Consider the following 23,847-nt stretch of genomic DNA (forward strand, 5'->3'; position numbering starts at 1 on the left):
ATTGCCTAGATATATTTTGAAATACTGTATCCTTTTATAACCAGATACACAAGCACAGACTAAATACATAACAAGACTGTGAAACTTTGACTGTGAAGCCCTAGAAAAAAAGGAATTGAAGTTCTGCATGCAAATCCCAGATTTCCAAATGCAAATGAACTTTTAAGAACACAAAGTAGTTAGACACATGCAGAAGAGCCTATGCGCACATTAAATTATGGCCTGGCACCCACAGTTGTAACAGCTGCTTAGAAAAATGGGCATATAGCTTTTTCCACAATGCATCTTTAGCTGCTTGTCTAGTGTACATGCGTCATCTGCCAGTGCCTTGGAAATTTGAATCTCTCTCCATCCCCTTTTCTGTCCACTTCAAAGCTAAACCAAACAGTCTCCTTCTAACTCTGCGTACGTCCCACAGAGAAGCAAAGCGATCATCTCCTCCTCCTGACAGCTTTATGCGTTACTTAGCTTAACTCTTGTCCATTGCAATTGGCCCAAACTATAGGCCAAAAAGACATGAATTTTCTGCTTTTCTGCTTATAAAATATCAACAAAGCTTTCTTAACTGGTGTGGGCAGGACTGAATATTTGCACTGTAGCAGTTAAGGGAGGAACTGGGAAATCTCTCTCTGACATGTGCAATCCAAGAAACAGAGACACTTTTCATACCAGACCATGCCTGAGAGAGAGGCAGTCCTGAGCAGGGTCCACGCAGGGGAGGGGGAGTTGCTGTGAATGGTGGCAGGACATCAGGGTCAAGTTCTTCACTGCCTGAGACACACTTGCTCTCCCTGGGGAAGGGAAGATATTTTCTATATATTTGGATAGTTTGCTCCTGTTTTCTAGTGACACTCGTGATCCACCATAAGTGTCCTCAGTGGGAGGCCTATCCCACCTTGTGTAACACTGAGAGAAGGCAAACTCTCTTACAAAGCTCCTACTACCATATTTGAATTCAGGATGGTTGTCATAGCCTTCCTTGCTATCCAGAAAATTACAGCATTTATGAGGCTGCTTGGGGACTGGGGAAGAAGACTGTCTCATGGTCTTGTGAAATAGCCAATGAGTATTTTTAGCCTGGTTTCACAGAAAATGTGCCTGTTACGTGTGATTGCAGCCATAGATAAATTGCTCTGGTAGTGTCAAACTTGGTTTGGCCCCTAAACCTGTATATAAACCTGCTGCAAATACTAAACTAATTTTGTCTGTTCATGTCCTTAATTATCAACCTGTGAAAATGATTTGTGGATAGAGGAAAAACCCTAATGCTGTGTATCCACAGGGATCTTGGCTTCTTTAATCATGAGAGTATGTGGGATGTCTTCTCAGCAGTTGGTAAGAGAACAAATACAGAGAAGCAAAAGGAGAACTGAGGAAAAAAAGTCATGGAGATATTTAACTCTTACCTCATAGATAACTTCAGACTGCAATTATGTCTGGGTCATAAGCATAATGGTATTTGGACTGACTTCTAAAAAGTCTGCACGCTTTGTAATTCCTTATTGCTGCCTAAGGAGAAAAGGTCTTTATGTCACAGCAATATAGGAAAGAGCCATTACATACAACCATGTCAGCTCTGTGCCACATAAATATTTCTGAGATTTATTGAAATTAAAGATTACTGATATGTATTCACGCTACAAAAGCTGTGCCAGCAGTTTGCTCTTCAGACAACGTACCAGTTAGAAACGTTCCTGGTTTTTTCCATGTCATTTCCAATATTACTTCAGCTTCTACACAGTAATTTTTTACCACTGGCATGAAGCCAGGGAAGTCTGAGAGAATACAATTTAGGGATTTATTTGCCTTACAATAGAGATAAAAGAGCCATATAGCAGAATGTATGATGCAGTATAAAAACGCACGTAGGTAGATAGAATTACTCTGTACTAAAAGCATTTTCCTCGGGTGTTACATTAGCATTCAGTAAATACCAGTGATTGAAACTCTTTGTAAAGTTTCTCCACTCATAATAAACCAACAATGAGTTTTGTGCGTCCTGTTAAACACCTTCTTTTGATTATATCTGTATTCCAAAATTCCAGGTATGCAGGGCCACATCACACAAATAACTGCTCGGCTTGTGTTTGTTGTGGTGTTCCTCTAATGTGAGGTACCCAGATATACGCAATTAGCTAGGCTGTGAACCCCATGTTCAGAATTACCCACATCACATAAATCCAGTGTTTGTTAAATGTTTAGCCAACACTGTCATCAGGGACTAGACTGTTTCCTACCTAACTCCTTTCCTACTGTCTTCTTTTACAGTAGCCATATTTTAATTCCTTCATGCTACCTTACCATTTTTTTGCTCTTTACAAATGAATGCGGAGTTGATTAGTTCAGGGTTTTTTAATGTTTTACATCATTCTGCATGTTACAAATACTTTACTTTGCTATATCATCTAAGCATAGAAACAGCCATGGCTTCACCTCCTATCACAGGCCATGTGGGCACAAAAAGTTTATGTCACAGATCTAGCAAGGTTTCCCCTGCCTGGATAAACTCCAAAGATTTGTGTTAGATCTGACATATATAACGCAGCTGGATATAAGTAGGCTGTAGACAACACTCCTATTATATCATTCACAGATACTTTCAAGAAGCAGATCCCGCCAAGTCTTCCTTCCTGAGGCATAGCCTTGGGGGTAATGGTGGTCCTAAATCTCACTGATCATTATGGTGTATATGTGCAGTCTGCCAGAATCCCAGCCTAGGACAATCCAAACTTTGATGCTGAGGGTAAATACTTCTGGTATTTCCACAGGGGTTAATGAAGACTCCATTGCTCATAACACATGAAGCATAAGGGCAGACTGTTCATTGGACATAAAAATGAACGCCTGTTGTATCCAGGTAGGTTCCCCTAAGTGATCAGATTCTTGAAACTGAAGTTCTTCTCTTGAGCTGTTAATTTGACCACCAGCTAAATCAGCACAACCCCCTTCATAGCCCTTCAGTTGTCTCTGTCTTCAGAGACATGGCAAACTGCTCCTGCTCCTTCGAGATGACTGTTCCTTGGTTATAAGCACACGCACAGTGTAGCGACCTGAAAAGCAGGCTCTCCCTGGGAAGCACCCATCTTACATTTCCAATATTATTCCATCTAAATGGAGAGTGCTCAAAATTTAACATCCTTCTACTGTTGAATCTGTGGCAACTGTCAGAATTAAAGACAGAGATAAAAACAAGAAGGTAAAAAATAGGCCCCGTAATGAAGATGGAATTTGTTTATTCAGCACAGTATGGGAGTATAGTTTGCTTATTCACTTCATAGTTCACTTAGTTATTTACTAAGCATAGTTTGCTTATTCATGTAGTATTGGACAGACTTCCTGCTTTGTGCATAGTCATTTCCAAAGTTGTCACACCATGATGTTCTTACTTGGAAGTTTCCAAGTAGTATAATGAAAATAGATACATTATTGCCACTTAAATTAAAAGATATGTCAGAAACACTTTGACTACTTTAAAAATATTTATAAGTACTTTAATTTGGATACCAAATAGTGGCATATTTCCAGGTAGTGGTGTGGTGGTCAATGCCACTGAACATTGCACTCAGTGAATTTATGCACAAAAATTTGTAATTACCTTTTGTTAAAGGACAGAACAGAAATGAAGACTGAAGGTAGGGGGAAAAGAGAAAGCAAATTCATCTTCATTTACTACAGGCCACAAGCAAGCCTTTAAAATGCAGTATGTGTGGGTGAGATGATGAGTTTGTCAATAAAATCAAAGCACTCATAACTTGTAGAGGAGGCCAATGAGATAAGGAGTAGTGAGAAGCTCCAGAAGACAGTGAAGCAGGGGAGGTTAATGACAAAGGGTGGCTGCCTTGAGTTTGAGGGTGTTCTCAAGATTGAAAGGATTTTGGACAGGAAGCCAGTGCACAGAGCTGATGAGGGGAGTTAATGTTCAAACACACAGGCAATGAAGATGAAATAAAAAACAGTGATTTATGTGGACTGATGAAGGCAATGACTGCATTTTGGAGACTCCTTTACTAATCAAGGCAGCATGCATGAAGGCCTGAATGAGACATTTGGCCATAAGGATGGAGATTATAAGGATTGTTCTGTGGAGATGCTGAGGACAAAGAAGTGGCAGGTTTCTGGAAGTGGATTTGTCATTAGCAACACTAGTGAGAATGGTATCAGTGTGGAAACACAGAAAGCCAGACTGGAAGGCATCCAAAGCAGATGAAAGGGAGAAAATTGTTGTATTTTGCAGTATAATTAAGGATTTGAGAAAGAACAGGAAGGAGAGAAATGGGCAAAAAGATAGAAATGGGCAAGAAAAGTCAGGGCTGATTTTTGAGGAATGTGGAACCTGCAAATGAGAGTTTTAAAGATATATGGGAAATTTAAATAGGACAGTAGAAGTGAGAGGATGAAAGAGGGTAGGTCACCTGAGAGACAGGTTAATGTGGAGCAACAAGGTAAGAAGTATGGAAGAGAGAAATAATTTGGTGGACCTCAGAAAGACTCACTCGCAGGAGTGTGAGCTTGCCATACAAACAACCTTTCCCCAGTGTCTATATTCAGAATAACATTTCTTATTCTCTTTGGCTGTAACCATATCTGGAAATTTAAGTATGTCTGAAACCAATCTCCAACCCCAGCTATATGGCGCAAAGAGCCTATATCCACATTATTAAATCCTCTTACCTGCCAGAGAAGAATAGGTCTGTGAAAATTGTCTGTGGCTCCTCCTAATTCCTAAACTGTGGCTTGGGAATTCTTTGGGAAAATGGTATGAGGCAAAGGCTGTGTATGTGTCAGGAACACTCTTGTAATTTGACAGTTTGAATAACAGAGTTCCAAAACTTTTAAAGTTTCATGAAGATGCTTGCATACATATAAAAATTTAATCTAGGCAGTCCAGACGTTCTTGCTGAAGATTGCTATACGTGTCTGATTGGGTAAACTGTACATTAACAGAAAGAAAACAGTAGGCTCCAGTTGCCAAGAAAGCATGGCAGCGTTCAGCATTGGTGCTGACCTGCTGGATAATTTAATCTTTACCATTGCAGATTAGCAAAATATGGGGCTAAACGTATCTTTCCTTTGGTGCATATTTTCATCAGATTGATTTTGAGCATCTCACTAAATTATTAAGCTCACAGTCTTTATGGGGACTGAGGCTTTAAGTTTAATGTAAAATTAATCTACCATTTAAAGAATATTTCACATTCGCATGCTCTGGGGAAAAAAGGAGCTTATCATCACAGTGGGCTGTAGCAGCTGTGAGTAACCAGCTGTCTCATTCCAGCTACCAAGAAGATCATCATAGATATATAGCTATTGTCCGGTGACTTTCTTTTGTAAAAATCAGCACAAATAAGAGGATAAACTGGAAAGAAATTGAATGACTGTTATTTCAAGTGAAATCCATTACCCAAGTGTGGTAGACTAGAAACATATTTAGTAGGAAGCCAGACTTGAAACACTTCTGAGTAGAGAAGAGAGCTGCTGTGCTGTCTCAGCCAACAGAGCATGTTGCCTCCCAAGAGCACATGGGCAGCACCAGCTTCTTCAGAGGAAGCTGCAAGAGGCTGTGTAGAGAGGCAAAGCAATTCCAAAATGGTTGGGAAAACAGCTTTTTATTCCGCACAGCCTGAAGACTGTCTATTGAGCAGGAGAACTAGGTATTTCATCTCCAACAGCCTTCTCAGTCCTGTTCTTCCCCACTGCCTATCATCTCTTCTGCAGCTCAGGGCATTGTTTTTACATCTCCAGATGTCTTCGTGAGGATTCACCTCTGAGCTGTAACTTGATAATCACAGCCTCAGTGTTGCCATCATTGTCTCCACTGCAACTAGCTAGGTTGTGTAACGAAAATAATTGGTCTATATTCTTCTGCTAATAAAAATATCCAATTGCTGTGTTCTATGTTCTAGAGGCATTGCAGTTATATGAGAGAATTCAGAGAAGGGCCCTGCTTTTTAAAAAATATTTGTGAATCCCCAAAGGTATAATTTTACTGGGAATATTTTCTGTAAATAGGAAAATTAAATAGAAAGCGTTATTTCATGTTCATAACATCCTTTAGGAAAAGAGCCGTTCATTGCAGCAGTATAAACAATAGATAAGCAGAATGCTTCATGCAAACAATGACTTCTAGAAATTTCATGCTTCCCATAATCTGGATTAGGATGGATTGTTATTTTGGCCGGCCTTTTCAACGTATGGCTGCTTTTGTTGCAGTATCTACTCTTGAGTTATTGCTACCCATCTTCAGATGATGGGCGTGATTATTTAGCATACAGGACAAACAAACAAACGGTAAAGGGAAATGAAACAACAATTTCTAGATAAACTGTAATAATTTTTTACAACTACATTAAAAAAAAAAATCCTGATCAGTTCTCTAAGGAATTTCTGTCCCAAAAAGAAAGTAAACTTAAGAAGAACATTTGCTATATTGTGGTTAAGGTTCCTGGTATAACGAGGCCACATATAATTTTTTGTCCATAGTGACAAAACTGCTCTTCTGCTTATGTTCTTACACTGAGACACTCTTTTGGTATTCCTGTTACAACAGGTGATGGATATGGCTTGCAAGCTTCAGGGATTCCTAATGTAAAAATTAAAGAAGTTCTCTTCATTTGTATTTTCCTTCCCTTAGGGAACACTGACTCCAAAGACTCCTCTCCTTTTTATAACCCCTCTATCCTGGCTTTTCCCCAGTCCCTTCATCCTTGCGTTTCCTACAGTGCATTTAGTTTCTATGTGTTTGTACAATTACTGGTGCAGTTGATCAGTGTGTGTGCTACCTTTCTGTATGCAGATTGCATAGTTAAAAATCCCTTTAGAGAATTCCACATTCCTAGCCATTTACCACTAGTGATCCAACAGGGAGACATAATGTCAGAAAATGGCGATAGGTCTTCAAACAGCTTGTAACAATAAGGTAGGGAATTATGCTAAAAGACATTTTCCATTTCTGCAAATTTCATTCAAAGAGTAACAATTCAATCAAAATTAAACATCCACGATTTGTAGCACTGTCCCAGTTGTGCAGGGACACTGAAGAGTCCTCACAAGAGCTGTTGCTTCCCTTTCAGAATTGACCTTCTGCAGCTGGTGTGCCAAATCCTCCCAAGTATGCAAACTACTGCTGCTGCTTCTGGATAGCAAATACCAGCTTTTTGATCCTAATTCAAAGCCTATTGAAACAAATGGAAAGCCTCTTGTTTCAACAACTGTTGTTTACTGTTGCATTTCATGGACTCCAACAAAAAGACTGAGAGTCTTATTAAGCCTATGAAAGTGAGGTGGATCCATATAATGTACTACCAAAGCTAACCCAGCTACACAGCAATCAAATCAGCCCAATCAAAGTGGCACCAGCATCAGCAGATGCATTTTCAAACACTTTTAGCCTCTGAAAACATACAAATATGTCATTAAGAATAAAATAAATCCTCATCAGTGATGGAGTTCAAAACAGACAAACTCAAACACCTGCTAAGCTATTTGCATTCATTAACATCCAAGTTTCATTGCAGTAGAGGTGGGGCACCTGCAAAACTCACTTTGCAGAAAAGGATTAAATTCCTTAAGTCAGTTCCTTTCAAGTTTTCCTAATTTTTCTAAATAGTTTCCACCTTACAATATTTTTTTTCTTTTCTTACATTAAAAAAAAGTAGGATGAAAATGATAGGGAGAAACTCTTAGAAAACTCCATGAGTAACAGTTTAGTAAGGAGCAGAAGTTTTGAACTAGTAAAGTCCATTTCCAGCTTTCCTTACATATGATTGATAATAGACAATCAGAGATCATTTGGCAGACAAAATGAGGAGCAGCAGTGCTTCTTTGCCCACTTCTTTCCTTGTGCATTCAGAAGTGAGAAGCTATTCACAACTGTTTCAACCAGAATACTAAATTTTCAGAAAATACATTATTCCAAAACAGATCTTTGTCCAGAAACACAGAAAGATATTATTTCAGTTGTTGCTTTTTAGTGTGACTCACTATAGAAGGACTAGTAACATTTCTCCTAATTCAACATATTATTTGAAGAAACAATATGATGATACAACATCATCAAGAGAAATTGAACCACAATTAATACCTCCTATTCAACATTTCAGGAAATTCTAAACATGATAGCCCTTTGTCAGGTCTCGTGGGAATTCATGTAAAATCCTGCCAGACATCATAATATATACTTGAATGTAATGGTGATTTATACTCTATAGATGCTGAGAAAGATGGAACATTCCCAATTTTTAAATGGATATTTGTATGGCCTAAATAAATTTTTTGTTAGTTATGCAAGCTTTGCTGCAGGACAGATTTCAAGAGCTATTCTTGTCATTAGTCTGTCTATCAAGAAATATTTAAAAAGGTAGCTCGGGTTAAAGACAGCTAGTGTTATTTTAGAATTGCTAGGTGAACATGACAGGTTATTGGCTGACCCCCAACTCGAGTTATATTGTTACAGTAACAGGACAAAATGTATGTTGGAAAAGATTAAAATCTCTTCATCTTTTATATAGAAAGAAAACCCACAATTCCTTCATTTTGTCCTAAAGATGAAAAGCAACAGGCAGACATGCTAGTAAAATTTTATGCTTGCTACACATTGGTATCATAGAGTCTGAACAGTCCTCTTGAACTATCTCAGCTTTCTGATGTTATCATGTGCCTTGTGAAGGCTGAATTCTCTCTCTCAAAGCCTCAGATCCTTTAGTCGTGCAGTTGAACAAGAATCGGAGCTTTCAGTGAAGAAAGAATGTTTTTGGTCTTCATATTTATAAAGAAAAGACTGAAAGTAGGAACTCTGTTCTTAAACAGAAAGGTAAAGGGAAAGATTACAGAATGTATTATTTTCTTAAAGTTTTTTGATTTTTTTTAAATTGTTCTCTGGTATTTATTGTTGCTTGCTAGGTACACAGGTCTGGTAGCATCTATATCAATTTTTTTTTTAAGTATGATGTTCATCACAGGAAGACCTACGTACAAATTATTGCTTATGTAATAAGTTAGGCTTGTAAAATATAGCAGCAGAGTTTTTTACTGGTCCCTGCTAGTACAGTTGTCTCTTTTTTCCCTCTGTTTTGACTCTCTTAAAGAAAATACTCAAATTGGATGAAAACCTGACTTTACAAATGTCCTAGTTTTGGCCCAGACTAGTTACCTCTAAGTACATCTAATCCATCTATATATAAAAAGAACTTTAACCCATAGGTTAAAGGGCCCATAATTCCCAAGATCAATTGAATATACTGAATATTGCTAACTTCAGTACCTCAAAAAGAAAGTCTCAGAGGCTCTCATCAGGATTAAGGACTGTATATACCACGTTACTGATCTCTATTTACATTTTTTAATATCTTCATGAACCCTTATACCTGGTGGATATGGAAAACAATCTGTATTGCCAAGTAAAGAAAACACAGCAATTTTGGTACTGCTGGATTCCAAAATCTGCCTGTCACCACAACCACCTCATCTACTTCTTTCTTCTTTGCAACAGTTCTGCCTTCTCAGGCTCTCTTCCCTCTCCTACAGTGGTGGCATTGACAGCGGAGTCCCATCCCCATTTTTCCTTTCCAGCAGGGTAAATGTGGAGGAGTTCAAGCCTGTTTTCCCTGTCTGGTATAGCCAAGTGGTCCAGAGAGGAGCTGTCTTACCTGTCACTCTGCTTGAGCTGGTCGTCTACTTCTCCTCTCCCATTTCAGCATATGCAGGTGGGTAATTTAATGGGGAGTACGACATGATCACATCTTCCTGGATCAAGGAGTTGCTGTGCTCTACCCTTGGCACTTGGCTTGCTAACCTTGGAGACGCAGAAATAAGTTCTTTGACAGACACATGTCAGCACAAACTTCAGAAAGTTAGTTGTCAAGGCAAGTCCACTTCTAACCTTGAGAAACACAGCTAACTCTTAGTTTGAGCTCAGTCACACCATCCGAGATATGAAAGGGAAGGGACCAGCGCGGTGGTTTGAAGAGGAGCTCATGTTATAGCTAAGGCAAAAAGTTAAAACGTTGCCTGGAGGGGGACAGTGAGACTTTATGCCATGACTAAAATGGATGAAGGTTGTAATCAGCTAGAACTGGATTTATAAACTAGTTTTCTTGGTGTCTCTCTTTTACCCCAAAAGAAGCCTTGAGTTCTGAGGAAAAAAGGAGAAATATCACCAGTCAGCTTTTTCCAGAGAACAGATGTCCTAACTATGATATATACAAACTTTTCCAAGGATAATAGGCCGATACAGAAATCAAAATCAAACAGAAAATCTCAGTTCAAAGGGGATTTCGATTTAATACCTGATTGAAACTTCCTTGCCTAAAGAGAAGATTTTCAGGACTATATAGCAATGATATTTTTAAAAAAGCTAAATTGCCTTCTGATTTATTAAGCAATTTTTAATAGCATGTGTCACCACAAAACTCCTGTTGAAAACCTTCCATATTGTTTCTTACAAGTCTCTTTAGTTCTTGTTCTCCAGGGTCTGTTATTTCAGTACATCACCCTGTGAAATTCAGTACTGTGCTATTTCAGATCTTAATGGAAGTCAGGTATGTCTGATCAAAACCAAATTTACGCATACAATGTTTTCCAGCTAAAATTCAGCTTTGTCCAGCATAGATAAAACTAAAATTTAAAATAGGATAAAAAAAAAAAAAGATTATTTTTATGTTGCAGGAGGGGAGAAGGCAGTCAGTCAGAGCAGGTCTTTTAAAATTTTGGTTTATCCCATTCATTTATCTCACGCTTTGCCTTCCCCTTTGTTTTCTTTTAATAATGATGTTGATTTACCCGTAGGAGAGCGAAACCCTCTGCCAGCTTCCTCAGAAGACCTAATTAGCTACTAGAGCCGAGAAGATGGACAGTGGGGCAGGCAGCTAATCAGGTAATGTTTTACTCCATATTTATACCAGTATAACTCATCTGAAAGAAAGAAAAGTTGCATCAACATCAGTGTGTGAGGATGAAATCATGCTATAAGACCCTACAGAGAATTTTGAGACCAAATTCTGATTTATTCCAGAAAATCAAATTGTGGGTTTTGTTATGGGGTGCAATCTCAAGCACTTGCCTGACATCTCACCACTTTTCCCAGCGAGGACTTGACTCCTAGAGCTCATCCTCACCTTTACCCTTTAGCACTCCCAGTTGCACAGCTCCCAGTTCCCCAGGCTCTGCCCCACACCTGAGTTTGTACGTCCTGGCACATAACCAATTGCTGCATCGTGCTTTCTTCTCTGGAAGGAATTGGGGGAAAGCTTCTTCCTCAAATATGTGCATAGTTGCCCTGCAGAAATGTCTTGTCAGAGTAATCTTCTTCAATAATGCCTATATTTTAAAATTAGTGGCATGCAGGCATGCAGTGGATTTTAGCTGACTTCTCAGTGTGAAGGAGTTCAGACACAGCTAAAACTTCATATTTTGACAATATATGAACATAACTCCTATATTTTTCTTGTAGAAAAATTATTTAATTCTGAACTTATTGCTGCAAAAACAAAAGGGATGGAAGGGGGAAGTAAAAAATACCTTCACTGACCTCATGCAAACTTTTTTTCAGTTTATAACATTTTCAGGACTCTCATTTGTTTTGGCACAGTGGGGCAGAGGGGGAAGAGAGAAAGAGAGGCTAACAGCAATTTTACAGAATGGACAAGATAGTCCCCAATCCAACCTACAAATTCGTTAGCCTTCAGATTTTATGTTCTGCAGTTCTTAGGTAAGACATATATATATTGCAAATGACAAAGCAAGACTCATGTCTTTTGGTGCAACCTATTGCTATGAATTCTTACTTCTGGAGAACTTTGTGGTGGTCCAAGTATCCCTGTTAACAGATCACAGTGCAAGGTCAGGACCTAAATGGGCTTAAATTTTGGGTAACTATATTCGTAGAAAGAAGCACATGTGTGAACAAGACTTTAACTATTATTTCCGTCTCAGGAAATCATTTAATGCTTTAATGAATTGAACAGACTGTAAATACTCCCTTTTGTAACTGAACTTAAAAATGCCATGCTGGGAGAAATTATAATTTGGGGTATTTAATGACTCTTAAAACATAATAAAATTTTAAATAAAGGCAGTAAGCTTACAATATTTGTCCATATTAAACTGCTGTAGTTAATTGGTATTTCAAACACATAGTAAGTGTACTGTGGACTGATAATCGAGTTCTTAATTCAATAATTATTTTGCTGTTCATATTAATGCGGAACAATGAGTAAATCCGCACAGTACTTTGGTTTATTGTAGATTTGTATTTTTTAAGTGATGTTCCAAAGACCTTTCGTAATTATTTTACCCAGTTAAAAGTGTCAGTTTAATTTTGCACAAGTGTATGTAACTTGTGTCAGCAAATAGTATGGATAATTTATGAGGAAATGACAAATTATAGGAAGCAGAGGAAGTTTCACAAAAAGTTAACTTTGAGAGAAGTGAACTTCTTTTTAATGTTCTTTAGGATCGCTAAAATACATGGAAAAAAGTAATCTAATTTCAGTCATGACTATATTTCAAAGTCTTTTTCTATTTTTCTCATGAACAATTGTAATCAGGTCTGCCAGTGAAGCCACTAAACAAATCAAAGTGGTTACCGAAACAAGTCATAGTGACTACTGACAATAGTAAAAACAATTTGACACTGAAAATCTTCATGGAAATAATGTGCTGTAAACACCAGCTTATGAGTTATCTTGTGCTTTATGCAATTCCGTAGCTACAAAAACTAGAGCATTATAACTTCGCTATGTAGACTTTGGGTGAAGTACTTCTATTTTAGAGGAAGAAGAGAATGAAGGAACTAAAGAAGGAAGCTCTCCTTTCTGAGTTTTGAAGTGCTTTTCTCTGCAACCTGAATAGTCTCTGAAATAGGTTTTGACATATTATTACACATGTAAACTTTAAACTGTAAATCCCCCAATTGCACAACCAAAGTACAATGGTGTAGGTCTACTGGCTTTAATGGAACAAATCAATTTGCACCTCCACAAACATGGCCACGTTGTCTTCTCTGCACTTAGCACAGGAAGAACATCCACTATATTTTCTAGCCTACTGAAATAATCCTGGCGTTAATACTTGTCTAGGCTAATGCCTGAGGTAGTGATCACCTACTGCTTGATAAAAAGGGTAATTGCCACAGGTCCTGTTAGAGTCAGAGTTTTATGGGAAGAGAAGACTGTTTCTTCTTTTTACATAATTTGCAGTGGTGCAAATGTTCCCATTTTCCCTGTTGGCACAGTGAGAGAGACTGCAGGAATGGCCCTGGAGTCTGCCAGGCAGGTGGGAGGGAAGGCTAAGTCTCACTGGTGTGGGACTGAAATCTTTATAGACAGACAGAGGCTTCCCAAAATATCATGTCCCTCCTAGTCTATCCCAGCAAAATCATTACCCAATACTGCAATAGTTTGGGTTCAACAGAAACACAGACAAAATAAAGCTAGTAAGGATAATAAGGATATGAAGGGGTAGAGTGGAAGTCTGCCCCTTGATTGAAAGAAGTTTGCTGGTATCAGAGGCACAGAAAAATAAATGTCAAGGTTGTTAAGATGCCAAAACTATAGAGCATTTGAAGTTCTCTTAGCTAAGGAAAAAGAAATGGAGGTACGATACAGCAGATTGTTGAAGGAAATGTGATCTTCACGTTCTGCAGAAATACTTAACTAAGAGAGGGAAAGATGTTTTGCAGCAGAAGTTCATGGGTAGGTGCTGCATGAGAGATGCTTGGTCATTTCTGAGAGACGGAGACTAGCAATTTGGTGGTGACACTGACAGATTCTACAAATGTCCTGAGTTTTCACAGCAAGGGAACATGAAATTAGATGCAGCAGAGACTGTAGTGACCAAACCCATCAGACTAGTGTCAAAGAAAAAATATGTGCAGGGATAACTGTCAAGTCATAAGTATCTTGCAGGGTTTCTGAAAGTTCTGAGACCCACACCACAGCTGTACCTTCATGGTCTCAGAGAGACCCTTACTGACAGTTCGTGTCCAAGGTCTGTGAAAGTACTGTAAGTTTCTCAGCGTTCCTAGTAGTACATGAATGCATACCATCCACTAATTTGTGGAGGGCACCTGAAGAGGAATAAGCGAATCTGACTGTATTTCAGACACTCCTTCATCTCCTAAACAAGATTTTGATGTCGATATGGCTTGCATCATCGGAGAAGTGTATGCAATGGCTCATACCATCAAAACTCAGTATGTTGTTACGGTTACAACACGTTTGGGTTTACAAGACTGGGAAAGAAAAATAAGTCACTGAGAACAACATAGCTAAAGGGAAATATCAATGGTCAAGAAAAAAAAATTATAAAAAATCGATAAAATATTCAATAAGAAAAGAAATGAATGAAATGTTGATAGGCAGACTAGGAAAAGATGGTAGGCAAACAGAAAATATGGGAAGTTTGCAAACTATTCCAGCCACAGCTACAGTGAATCAATATGACCCCACTCTCAAACACCTTTGCTGTCCTTAGGAACACATGCAAAATAAGTGAAGCCCAGTACTTTTGTTACAGGTCACATGGACCTTCATCTGAAATATAAAATAATCTTAACAATACTGACAGTAAGGAGAAATCAGATATTTAGGATGAAGAAAGAATGTAGAAGAGAGAAGAGGGAATTATTGGCAACCTGAGGCATTAGGCAAATGTAAAATATTTGCAGATACATTAAAAAAAAAGTATTGAAAAGAATTTGGAAACACTGCTGCTAGTCTGGAAATGAGTATGGGAAACAGAACCCAGTCCAGAAGAAGAAGGAAGTAAAACTCTCTGGAGGTTATAGGTAGCCCTAAAAATCTGCCTGGGATCACATGTCACCGATCCCATGGGAATCTTTTAATACAAATTATTCTGGGTTTATAGGGGCATCAACAAGATGATTTTATCCCACGCCCTTTTGCATTTACCAGTTGGTTTGATATGGATGTTTTGTGCTATGCATTCTGTAAAGCCAAGCTGTAGATCCCAGGTAGGACTCACCCTAAACATTCATGTTTAGAAAGGCCCTGACATCAGAGGCAGGTGCCTGGACAAACTGAAAATCTCTCCATTCTCTTATGAGGAAGCTGTTCCTTCTAGGATCTGCATCCTGGTGCCAAATGTTCCACAACTTACAACCAGGAATCCCCTCTCTGCTACGAAAGCTAGAAGAGCAGATCCTCTCCCTTTCTTTGGTAACTGTGTTAAAGAAGAGTCAGTGATGAAATAGGAACTAAATTTGCACGCTTATTACTATGCTTAGAGGTCTGCTGTCGTCTTATAGCCGCCTTCTGATCACAGCAGGAAGATCAATAGATTACTCAAAATGGCCAAGCCCATCAGTCTTGTGATCTGTGCCTCAAACCCAAGATTTATGAAAGTCCAGGTGATCTCAGATGTCCTCATCAGTCTAAGAATAACCTTGAGACTTGTTGACAAATTTGTTTGCATAAATTCAGGGCATATAATGGTGTGAGATGTGGATTGGTTGTAGGTCTGTACAGCAAAGAACCTAACGACTTATTTCTCACCACTCTGCTACACTACATACGCCCTACCTGCCATTAGCCTTCTGTGTTGTACCCTTATTTATAAACTTTAAAAATTTTAGGCTGAGCTACGATCAGACAGGAATACTTGCATATTTGAAGAAATGCTAATAAATTATAATAAAAAGCCTGCATACATACTTTTAGCAGACAAAAGAATGATCTTCCCAGCTAATAAATCCAAAGCCACTGTATATAAAGATATCTCTAATTCAGGAAATGAAAGTTACCACAGTAATTTTATGACCTTTGACATTCTTGAAAATATTCTTCCAAAGCAAAAAGTCCTGCCTATCTCTGATAAAACACTACTTAATTCCTCCCAACTATGTCAGAACTGAACCCTGTATACCTAAATAATTTTGTAGTGTTTGTCTAGTGCTATGCTGTCATTTCTAGATGTGCCAAATGGAGTCATGTTTGCTTAAGTGATGGAGCTTCACAATGCAATATCGACCAGGTTATGACCCTTCACCCAGTAAGACTTACCATATAAAGGACTAAGAAAGCACAGAAGCTATTCTTGTGTTGCCGTAAGAGAAGTCTTTCAGCCCACCTCTAACAAAAGCCTATCACGTTGTGAGACCAGAAGCTGCACCAGCAAATTCTGAATACCTGATAAGCTTATTGGTGGGCATAATATACTTAAATTTATACACTTACAGAATTCTATTATAGTAGATTACAACTCTATCAGGCAACCATATGGTAATTAAAACATCCCTTGCTTAAATAACTTTAGTTTATTGGAGGCACATTAACTGCCAGTGCATTGAACTGTGAAAAACAGGTAACTTCATATTCTGAAATTGCAGTGTTTGACTTTTTTATAGGTACTGATGGGGGGTTATGTTTTAATTTCAGTTTTAACGCTATGCAATTAAAAAATATTTTCATATAGTTAATCCAAAATGTTCTTCATATGTTTTCAATCTCAGACATATGAAATGACAAGAACAGGATTTTATCTTAAGTCTGTATTTCCATTTCCACATAGCATTGATTTATGGATCTTCGCCTACTGCTTCTTCAGGTTTGCTGTTAAAACCAATAGTAAACATCAAAATAAAATTGGCTGTGGCTGGCAGCAATTGATATGCCTTTCAAATATTGAGAAAGAAGAATGGAATCTTAAGTTTTATCCTCTTAAGCTTTTCTTTAGTAGAGCAAATAAGCACTCTGCTAGCAGTTATTTCTGACATTGTAGATGCTAGGTTCGTTCGACTGAAGCTCCAGAATAAAACTGTATGCTTGTTACATTAAACTAACTTGAGCAGGAAAACCACTTACAGCCCACATCCAAAATGCAAGATTGTTTTTACTGGACTGTTCACTTTTCTTTTTCTTTTCACCATTTATTTCTTCGACAAGAAGTGTCTGGTAGCCATTTACGTACACCCAAAGTATTGCATAGGTAGTATATAATATATTTCTTTGCTTTTTCAGGTGAAGGCAGCCAGTACCCTTTAAATTCAAAGTCAAAATATTTTCTAAATTGGCCAGGGACAATTTTCAGCTTAGCTAGCTTTATGATCTGAGAAATTTAAAGGAAACTTTAAGTATGACTTTAGCTGGGGATGAAGTTAGGCCATTATGCTTTCAGGCACAATTAGGCTTTCTTGGACTCTTTCCTTAGGATGCACATAAAGTCTTCCTGGAGGATAAATTTCTTATTTGACCTTCTGTTTCCCATTTGCACTGCATGGTAGGCTTATGCAGTGGCTTGAAAGACTTTCAATGAGAAAGCAGTAAAAGACAGTAACAAACTTGTGTGTGGGTCCTTCTGATGCTTCTAAATATGTGGTTTGATTGTCTGTATGTGCCATCACTTACTTGGAAGAGAAATAAAGCATGCTCATTCAGTGGGAGCTTCAGGAGACGATGTCCCAGGGGAGGTCAAAATACCTGCTGCAGTTTTGATATGAAGGAAAATAAGATTAATCTATTACTGTGTTTTGTGCTAAGGGTGTGGGAAAGGTCTTTAGACATGCTTCTTCTGTCTCCCTCACTGTAGATGTCAGAGCTGATAGCTCTTGCTCCTTTTCCCTTCCTTGCAGATACCTTCAGGCCTGGTGTCTCAGGAGTGATGTCTGCAGTGAGCAAAGTTCCACTCACCCTTATGCAAGTTAAACCATGAGCACTATCAGACCTTCCTCGTTGTGTTCAGCTACTTAATTTATTTGAGCTGTTGCTGGGATGTATGTATGTTTTCAGAAACTTGAGTCAAAACAGAATACGCTTTTCTACTTTTAAATTAGGGATACAATCTTAATTATTAACAATATCTTTTAGCTTCACTCCTGCTAGCCAGATTTCTGTGGTTTTTTTCTGTCCTTCAGTAACCTTAGACCTTATGTTGACATATTGAAACACTTTGTTTTGTGGCACTATTTATAAAATAGGATGCTCAATCAGAGAGGTTCTTTTCAGAGCATTCTGAATAATCCCAAGTTTAGGATGGAAGAATAATTCAAACCATTCAATTGAAAAGCTTTTCAATGTGGAGCTTTCAGTGTCTGTGCAATAATAGAACATTCTAAAAAGATGTAGATTATTTTAGAGGTGAAGGTCTGCATCTTCAAAAGAGCCATCAACAGAATTAGGTGCTGAACTCCTTTGAAGCTCCTTTCAAATTTCCAGCTTAATTTTGTTTACTCCTGTGGAGTCAGCCATCTGAGTACAAGAGGAATATAAAATCAGGAGGACTCACCCTTTCCAAAATGTGTATTCATGGCAGACGGTCTGGAAGGAGTTCAGAGGGTTTTATCATCCCTTTCATCCTAGGGTGCTCCTTTTTCTCCATGGATGTTTTAATGGGTCACAGCTTAATGACTGTTTCCTGCGTCAACATTATAAAAAGAGGTTCAGTAGCATTAAGGTGTCAGCAAGCAAGACAATCCAAAGGTATGGAGGACAGTGATGCAAAATGTGGGGTTTCTATTCCTGCATTTTTATTGACATGTTCCTGCTGTAACAGAGGCAGAGAGAAAAAGACGCACAGTCTTGCCTCTTAGCTCAGAATGTGGACTGGTGTTGGACAAAAAAAATCCAGCCAAGGAAAAGCGTTCAGAAGTTTTCCAGATTTCAACAACACAGTAGGGAAATGAAAAATCCTACAAACACCAGAACCCGTGTCCCTCATTGCTGAAGGAGATTCTTCTACTACAAAAATTCATCCTTGTGTTAAGTTGCCATGAAAATTTCAGGCACTATCCTTTAGATCTTCTATACTTTAAAATCTCAACCGTTTTTTTACTATTTTAGAGTATCACGCTGAGTGCTTTATTAGCAGATTGAATACCTTGGAGTATGAATGTTGTCACAAATGGAGACTTTTCTGAAAAGCAGGAGAATTTCCAGAAGCCTCTGAGATGCACAGCATGTGGTGCACAGTATGTAACTCCGGACCCAGGCAGTAAACTGGCAATGTTAGTTTATTTTTGACAGACATTTTAATACAAAGCAACAAAGGCTCTTAGCATCTAGCCAACAATGGCTTACATCCTTAACTCCTGTGCAATAGAAGTTAGATCCTAGTTACAATGTGCAGAAAAGTACAGTGTATTATTCATTACAAAAGGACAGATTTTTGTTCGGCTACCTTTTAGGCTAATTGGACAGTCAGAATAGATATTTGCCTGGATTCTGAAACAGCATAAGAAGCTAATATTTTACAGTACTGATATGGTAGCAAGTATTTTCACCATCTGGATACTTGCCTATACATGAAGCTAGATTTTAAAAAAAAAAGGTGGAAAAGGATGAATCTTAAGTACTTGACCAAAAGACAACAAATTCCATTTTATTTCTTAATGGAAGCAGTCAACCAGGGTTTAATGGGCTTACGCAATAGAATAGGTCAGTTAACTACAGACAGGAGGTAAGAGAATCCTGCTTAGAGAATTTGTCCGCCTTCAGCCATTCTAATGACCCCCAAAAAAACCTTCAGTGACAGGAAAAAGATATTAATTAGAAGGGTATAGAGGCACACTGTCCAATTGACTCTGTTTAACTCTTCTCGTCTTAAAATAGACAGAGATTAGAGACATCTTTATGTGACACATTAAGAAAATGCAGCATACAGTTCATTAAAATCAGTACTCTCTGACGATACTGAAAAAGTGAGAAGGCAGGAATACTGAATGACTACGATGCTAAAATCACTCCATGCCAAAACAGCATCTCAAGTTTTTAGTGTCTGTACTTCATTCTTACTTATTCAGGCACTAACCGTCTAATTTCTCTTATCTATCACTTCTCTCTCCCCTCACTGCATTGCAAAATTTGATCTCCCTATGATGTTATGAACCTGCTGTCTCACCTGCAAGACGATCTAGCCTTAGCAACTTATTGGCAACAGATTCTGGATATATTTGTAACACCCAGGAAGTCCTCCCCTCCTCATGTACTCAAGTAGCTGAGATCTGGGGACTGTGTATTTACATTATTCATAACCTTGATAAGCTGCTCTGCATTTTACTGCTGTTTTCGTTCAAATGCCTCTCTCAAACATCCACCACCAAAGAAATAAGTCTGCTTAACTTTTTTTTCCCCTGAATAAAAAACTGAAGATTTTTAAAAATTATGTTCATTTATATCTCTGATTATATTTTCTTCTGTACAGAATGTCCTAAATAACGAAATTTAAAGCTGAATTTTCCTGATTTGCAAAGTAGGCCAGCTTGAGACATTACACATTAGAAAACGTGCTTTGAATCATTGGCTTTTTTCTTTCATTGCCACCTCTGAACATTTTGAGAAAGAACTAGAAATGTACAGCCATGTTTCGTTTATGGCAATCGATTTTAAAATGGTCTCACAAGCATAACTGCCTGCTTTTGTCGTAATTCAACAGATTGCAACAACTGACTTAATTTCTCCCAAAATGGACGTCTCTGTCCCTCTTTATTATAGCTGAGAGGGAAAGTCAATGATGCTCAAGAATCGGTCAGTGATCCAACCACCCATTGCCAGGTGTGCTGTGAACACATGCAAGTACACTCACTAATGTAGATTGCCAGCATGTTCTTCAGTGGTTTGCTTTTGTGCTGCCCTCTTTGCTAACAAAAAAGGCTGGTTGTGCAAAGATCTTCACTCCCTGACAAACAATTAAACCCCCTCAACCCAGTAGCTGGTGGGAAATTTTAGATGATAATTTCTTTAGCAGCAGAGAAAAGCAGGAGAAACTGGTACTGAGTTTTGGTTGGGATTTTTTTTTTCATATATTTTTCCAGAAAAAATAGTATTCTTGTTTACAATTGGAAGTGAAAAATTGCTTCAAACCATTAAAAGGTACAATTAAGGCATTAAGAAACTACATTTTGCCTGAGTGCTTCCTCGGGCTACTCACAAGTAAATACTACTGAACAGAGAGAACACGTGGAACTGCTACAGATAGCAGCATCAATGTGATCATGGAGCAGAGGCTGAGTGTGCTTGCTACAGAGAGGGCGACACTGAAAGCTACACAGATTACTGAGGGCATGGATTTGCCGAAATCCAGTAAGTTTTGGAAGGTTGGTGTCCAGCAACTTGATTCAGTTTGGTCTGATTAGTTTATTTTGAATTTTGGCTGTCACTGTTCCAATTCAGTTCACTACCTGGTTACTCTCCAACTCCAATGTGAAAATGATTGAGAGAGGGATTTAAATTTAGTGGTTAGTTTGTGATTTAGTGGATTCAACACAATTAACTGTGAGGGAAGCAGAAAAAGGCAGCTGAATAAGTAAACTGAAAGAGTGAAAAGTTAAATCCTATTGATGTGTTAAGTAACATGACAGAAAGATTGCTTTTCATCTCCAAGTGCAGAACAGCACTTTCTTTTGAAGCTACCATGTGTCATCAGAAAGATTCGCCGTCTCCAGAAGGATATTGAGGAACCTTGATGATCATTTTGAAAGAACAGCTGCTATTCTCGTCCTCGAAATGTAGCCACTGTGGGTACTTAATGACTGTTCAGTTTCTCTTCAACACCACCTTCACAGGAGCAGTTTTTATTCATAAAAATTGCCACAGAAAAAGCATGGAGTAAGGACACAACAACAACAACATCGTCAACATCCACAAGAACAACAACAATGTATGGTTTTAAACATGATAGGAAAGTTGCTACTTCTTATACCACTACCACCTTCAACGTACTGGAAGAGAGCACTAAGAAGAAAACACCGAAGTGTTGTCTCCCTAAACACACTTCTCCTAGACAACCACAACTCTGGTGAACCACTAGCTGTTGCAAATAGAAAATTAAATGTGAGATGAATACTTTTCCTTCTCAAACCCTATGACTGACATAAAAAATACATGTTTCCTTTAGGGAGGTATATATATAGGGAGGTATATTCATAGCTCTTCACCCTGTGTTGAAGCTAAAATGCCCTTGGGGATATTTCCCGTAAGACCAGGCAATGCTGTAGACGGAAAAACTGAAATAAATAGTGACAGCTTCCCATGAAAGCTATTACTCTGCCATCCTGCAGAAACCTCTTTTTAGACTCTCTTTGTCTTTGCTGTCTAAAGAGAGCTGCCTAACAGGAAAATTCCCACCATCCTCTTTTCCTTATGCATAGTTTGTCTCACCCTAACCAAAAGCTTTGCTTCTGCAAGTGCTTCAGTGGGTGTTTCGGTGGAGATGTTTATGGACTTAAGCTTGTACCTAACATAAGCAGAGCAGGAACCTAATCGTTGCTTATTGCAGTTTGTACATTTTGACATTTTTCCCTGTTGGACTGATTTTTTCCTCTCGGGAAGATGCAAATTTTGGTCCAGGCTCACTCTATAGAGGGAATAATACTCCTGGCCAACAAATGAGGTGCAGAAAGAACCAGCAAGGGTCTTGGAGGCAGAGGAAAATTGAGGAGCTGCCCTTGTTCAAAGTACTTCTGTTTCACTGCAAGATTATTGAAGGAAATAAAAGTTACTGCAGGATCATGAACGAGGTAAAGACTACAAAAATAGATGTATTCAAGACGCTTCTTGGGGTTGTATTCATATCTTCTCAGTCACCAGAATTTTGGAAAGATCTATTGCCTTTTTGTCTCCATGTTTTAACACACAGCACGTCAATGCTCTGGTCTTTTTCATATCCCTATAGCAGGGCAACAGAAGCAGTGTTAGGCATTGTTGTGTAGTGCACTTTTAGTGTCTGCTTTGAAAGCCAGGCAACCCTAGCCTGACCATTCCTGCCAACTGCAGTCCCCAAGAAGCATACACAGAGGGTTTCTGGGTTGAAGCGCTCTCGACCCTGGAGAAGCTGTTCCTCAGAAACAATAACATTTAAACTGTGCAAATGGTGTCTACTCAATTGCCCGCAATCTAGTTTCATCCAGTCAAAGAATTTGTCCGGTCAGATGCACTGCCCTCAAACTCCTCTTGGTTATCACACTCCCGCGATGTGTGCTTAAAAAGCTAAGCGGTTCATTTTTTTGTAAAAGGTGCTAAAACATTCTCCGGCACGAGTGCAAGACTTAAAAGCCCTACAGTTTTCAGCAGTAAATCCTTTTCCTTGAAACTGGCACAACATTGGCCTTGATCTACTTCTCTGACATCATGCAAGTCCTGTATGCCAGTTTCCCATGTAATTTACATATTATTCTGGAGATCTATTCTGTGAAGTTAGGCTAATTTCTTCTGTGTCAAAAGTAAGTGTGTTTTAAAAGGCTGTACTGCCAAAAACTGAAGCTATTTTTTTTTAGCCAAACAATTCTAGTAAATTCAGTTACATGTCACAGCATCTGGCATTCAGTTTTTATTAAAAATGTGTTTAAAATTACTCATTGTTACCTGGCATTTGTGTGAAATATTGATTCTGATTTTATCTCTCACCAAAAATCAACAATGGCAAGTTTAAGTGTAACTCCTTCAAGAAAGCTTTTCCACTTGTTATTGCAATTCTCCAAAAGCTTTAATTTGAATACAGTAACAGCTAACTAGTATTAAAAGATTAAAACATAAGAAAAAATAATCAAAAGCATTACCTTGTCTGTAAAACCTGTGAGAGATCACACTGATATTGTACATTTCCCTACAAGGAAGGACTTCTATTCCTCTGCCTAATGTTATTGTGTCTTCTCATGCAGTCAGCCCTTGAATAATATGGATGTTGAAGTCAATTAGGCCATACCCTAAGTGGAGTTTGCCAGGAGAAAATAATTTATACAGGCTAACAGTCTGACTTAGCATCTTCCTTATATTTATAGTAACAACAGGACCTACTATGTTGCAAACGTTATTCAAAATCTGACTTTGATACAGAGACTAACATGTTTTGATCTAACTGAGGATTCCAAATGCAAAATATTTCAAGTTCAGAATACTGCAC

The sequence above is a fragment of the Larus michahellis genome, chromosome Z (assembly GCF_964199755.1).
Source record: "Larus michahellis chromosome Z, bLarMic1.1, whole genome shotgun sequence".
Classification (NCBI taxonomy): Eukaryota; Metazoa; Chordata; class Aves; order Charadriiformes; family Laridae; genus Larus; species Larus michahellis.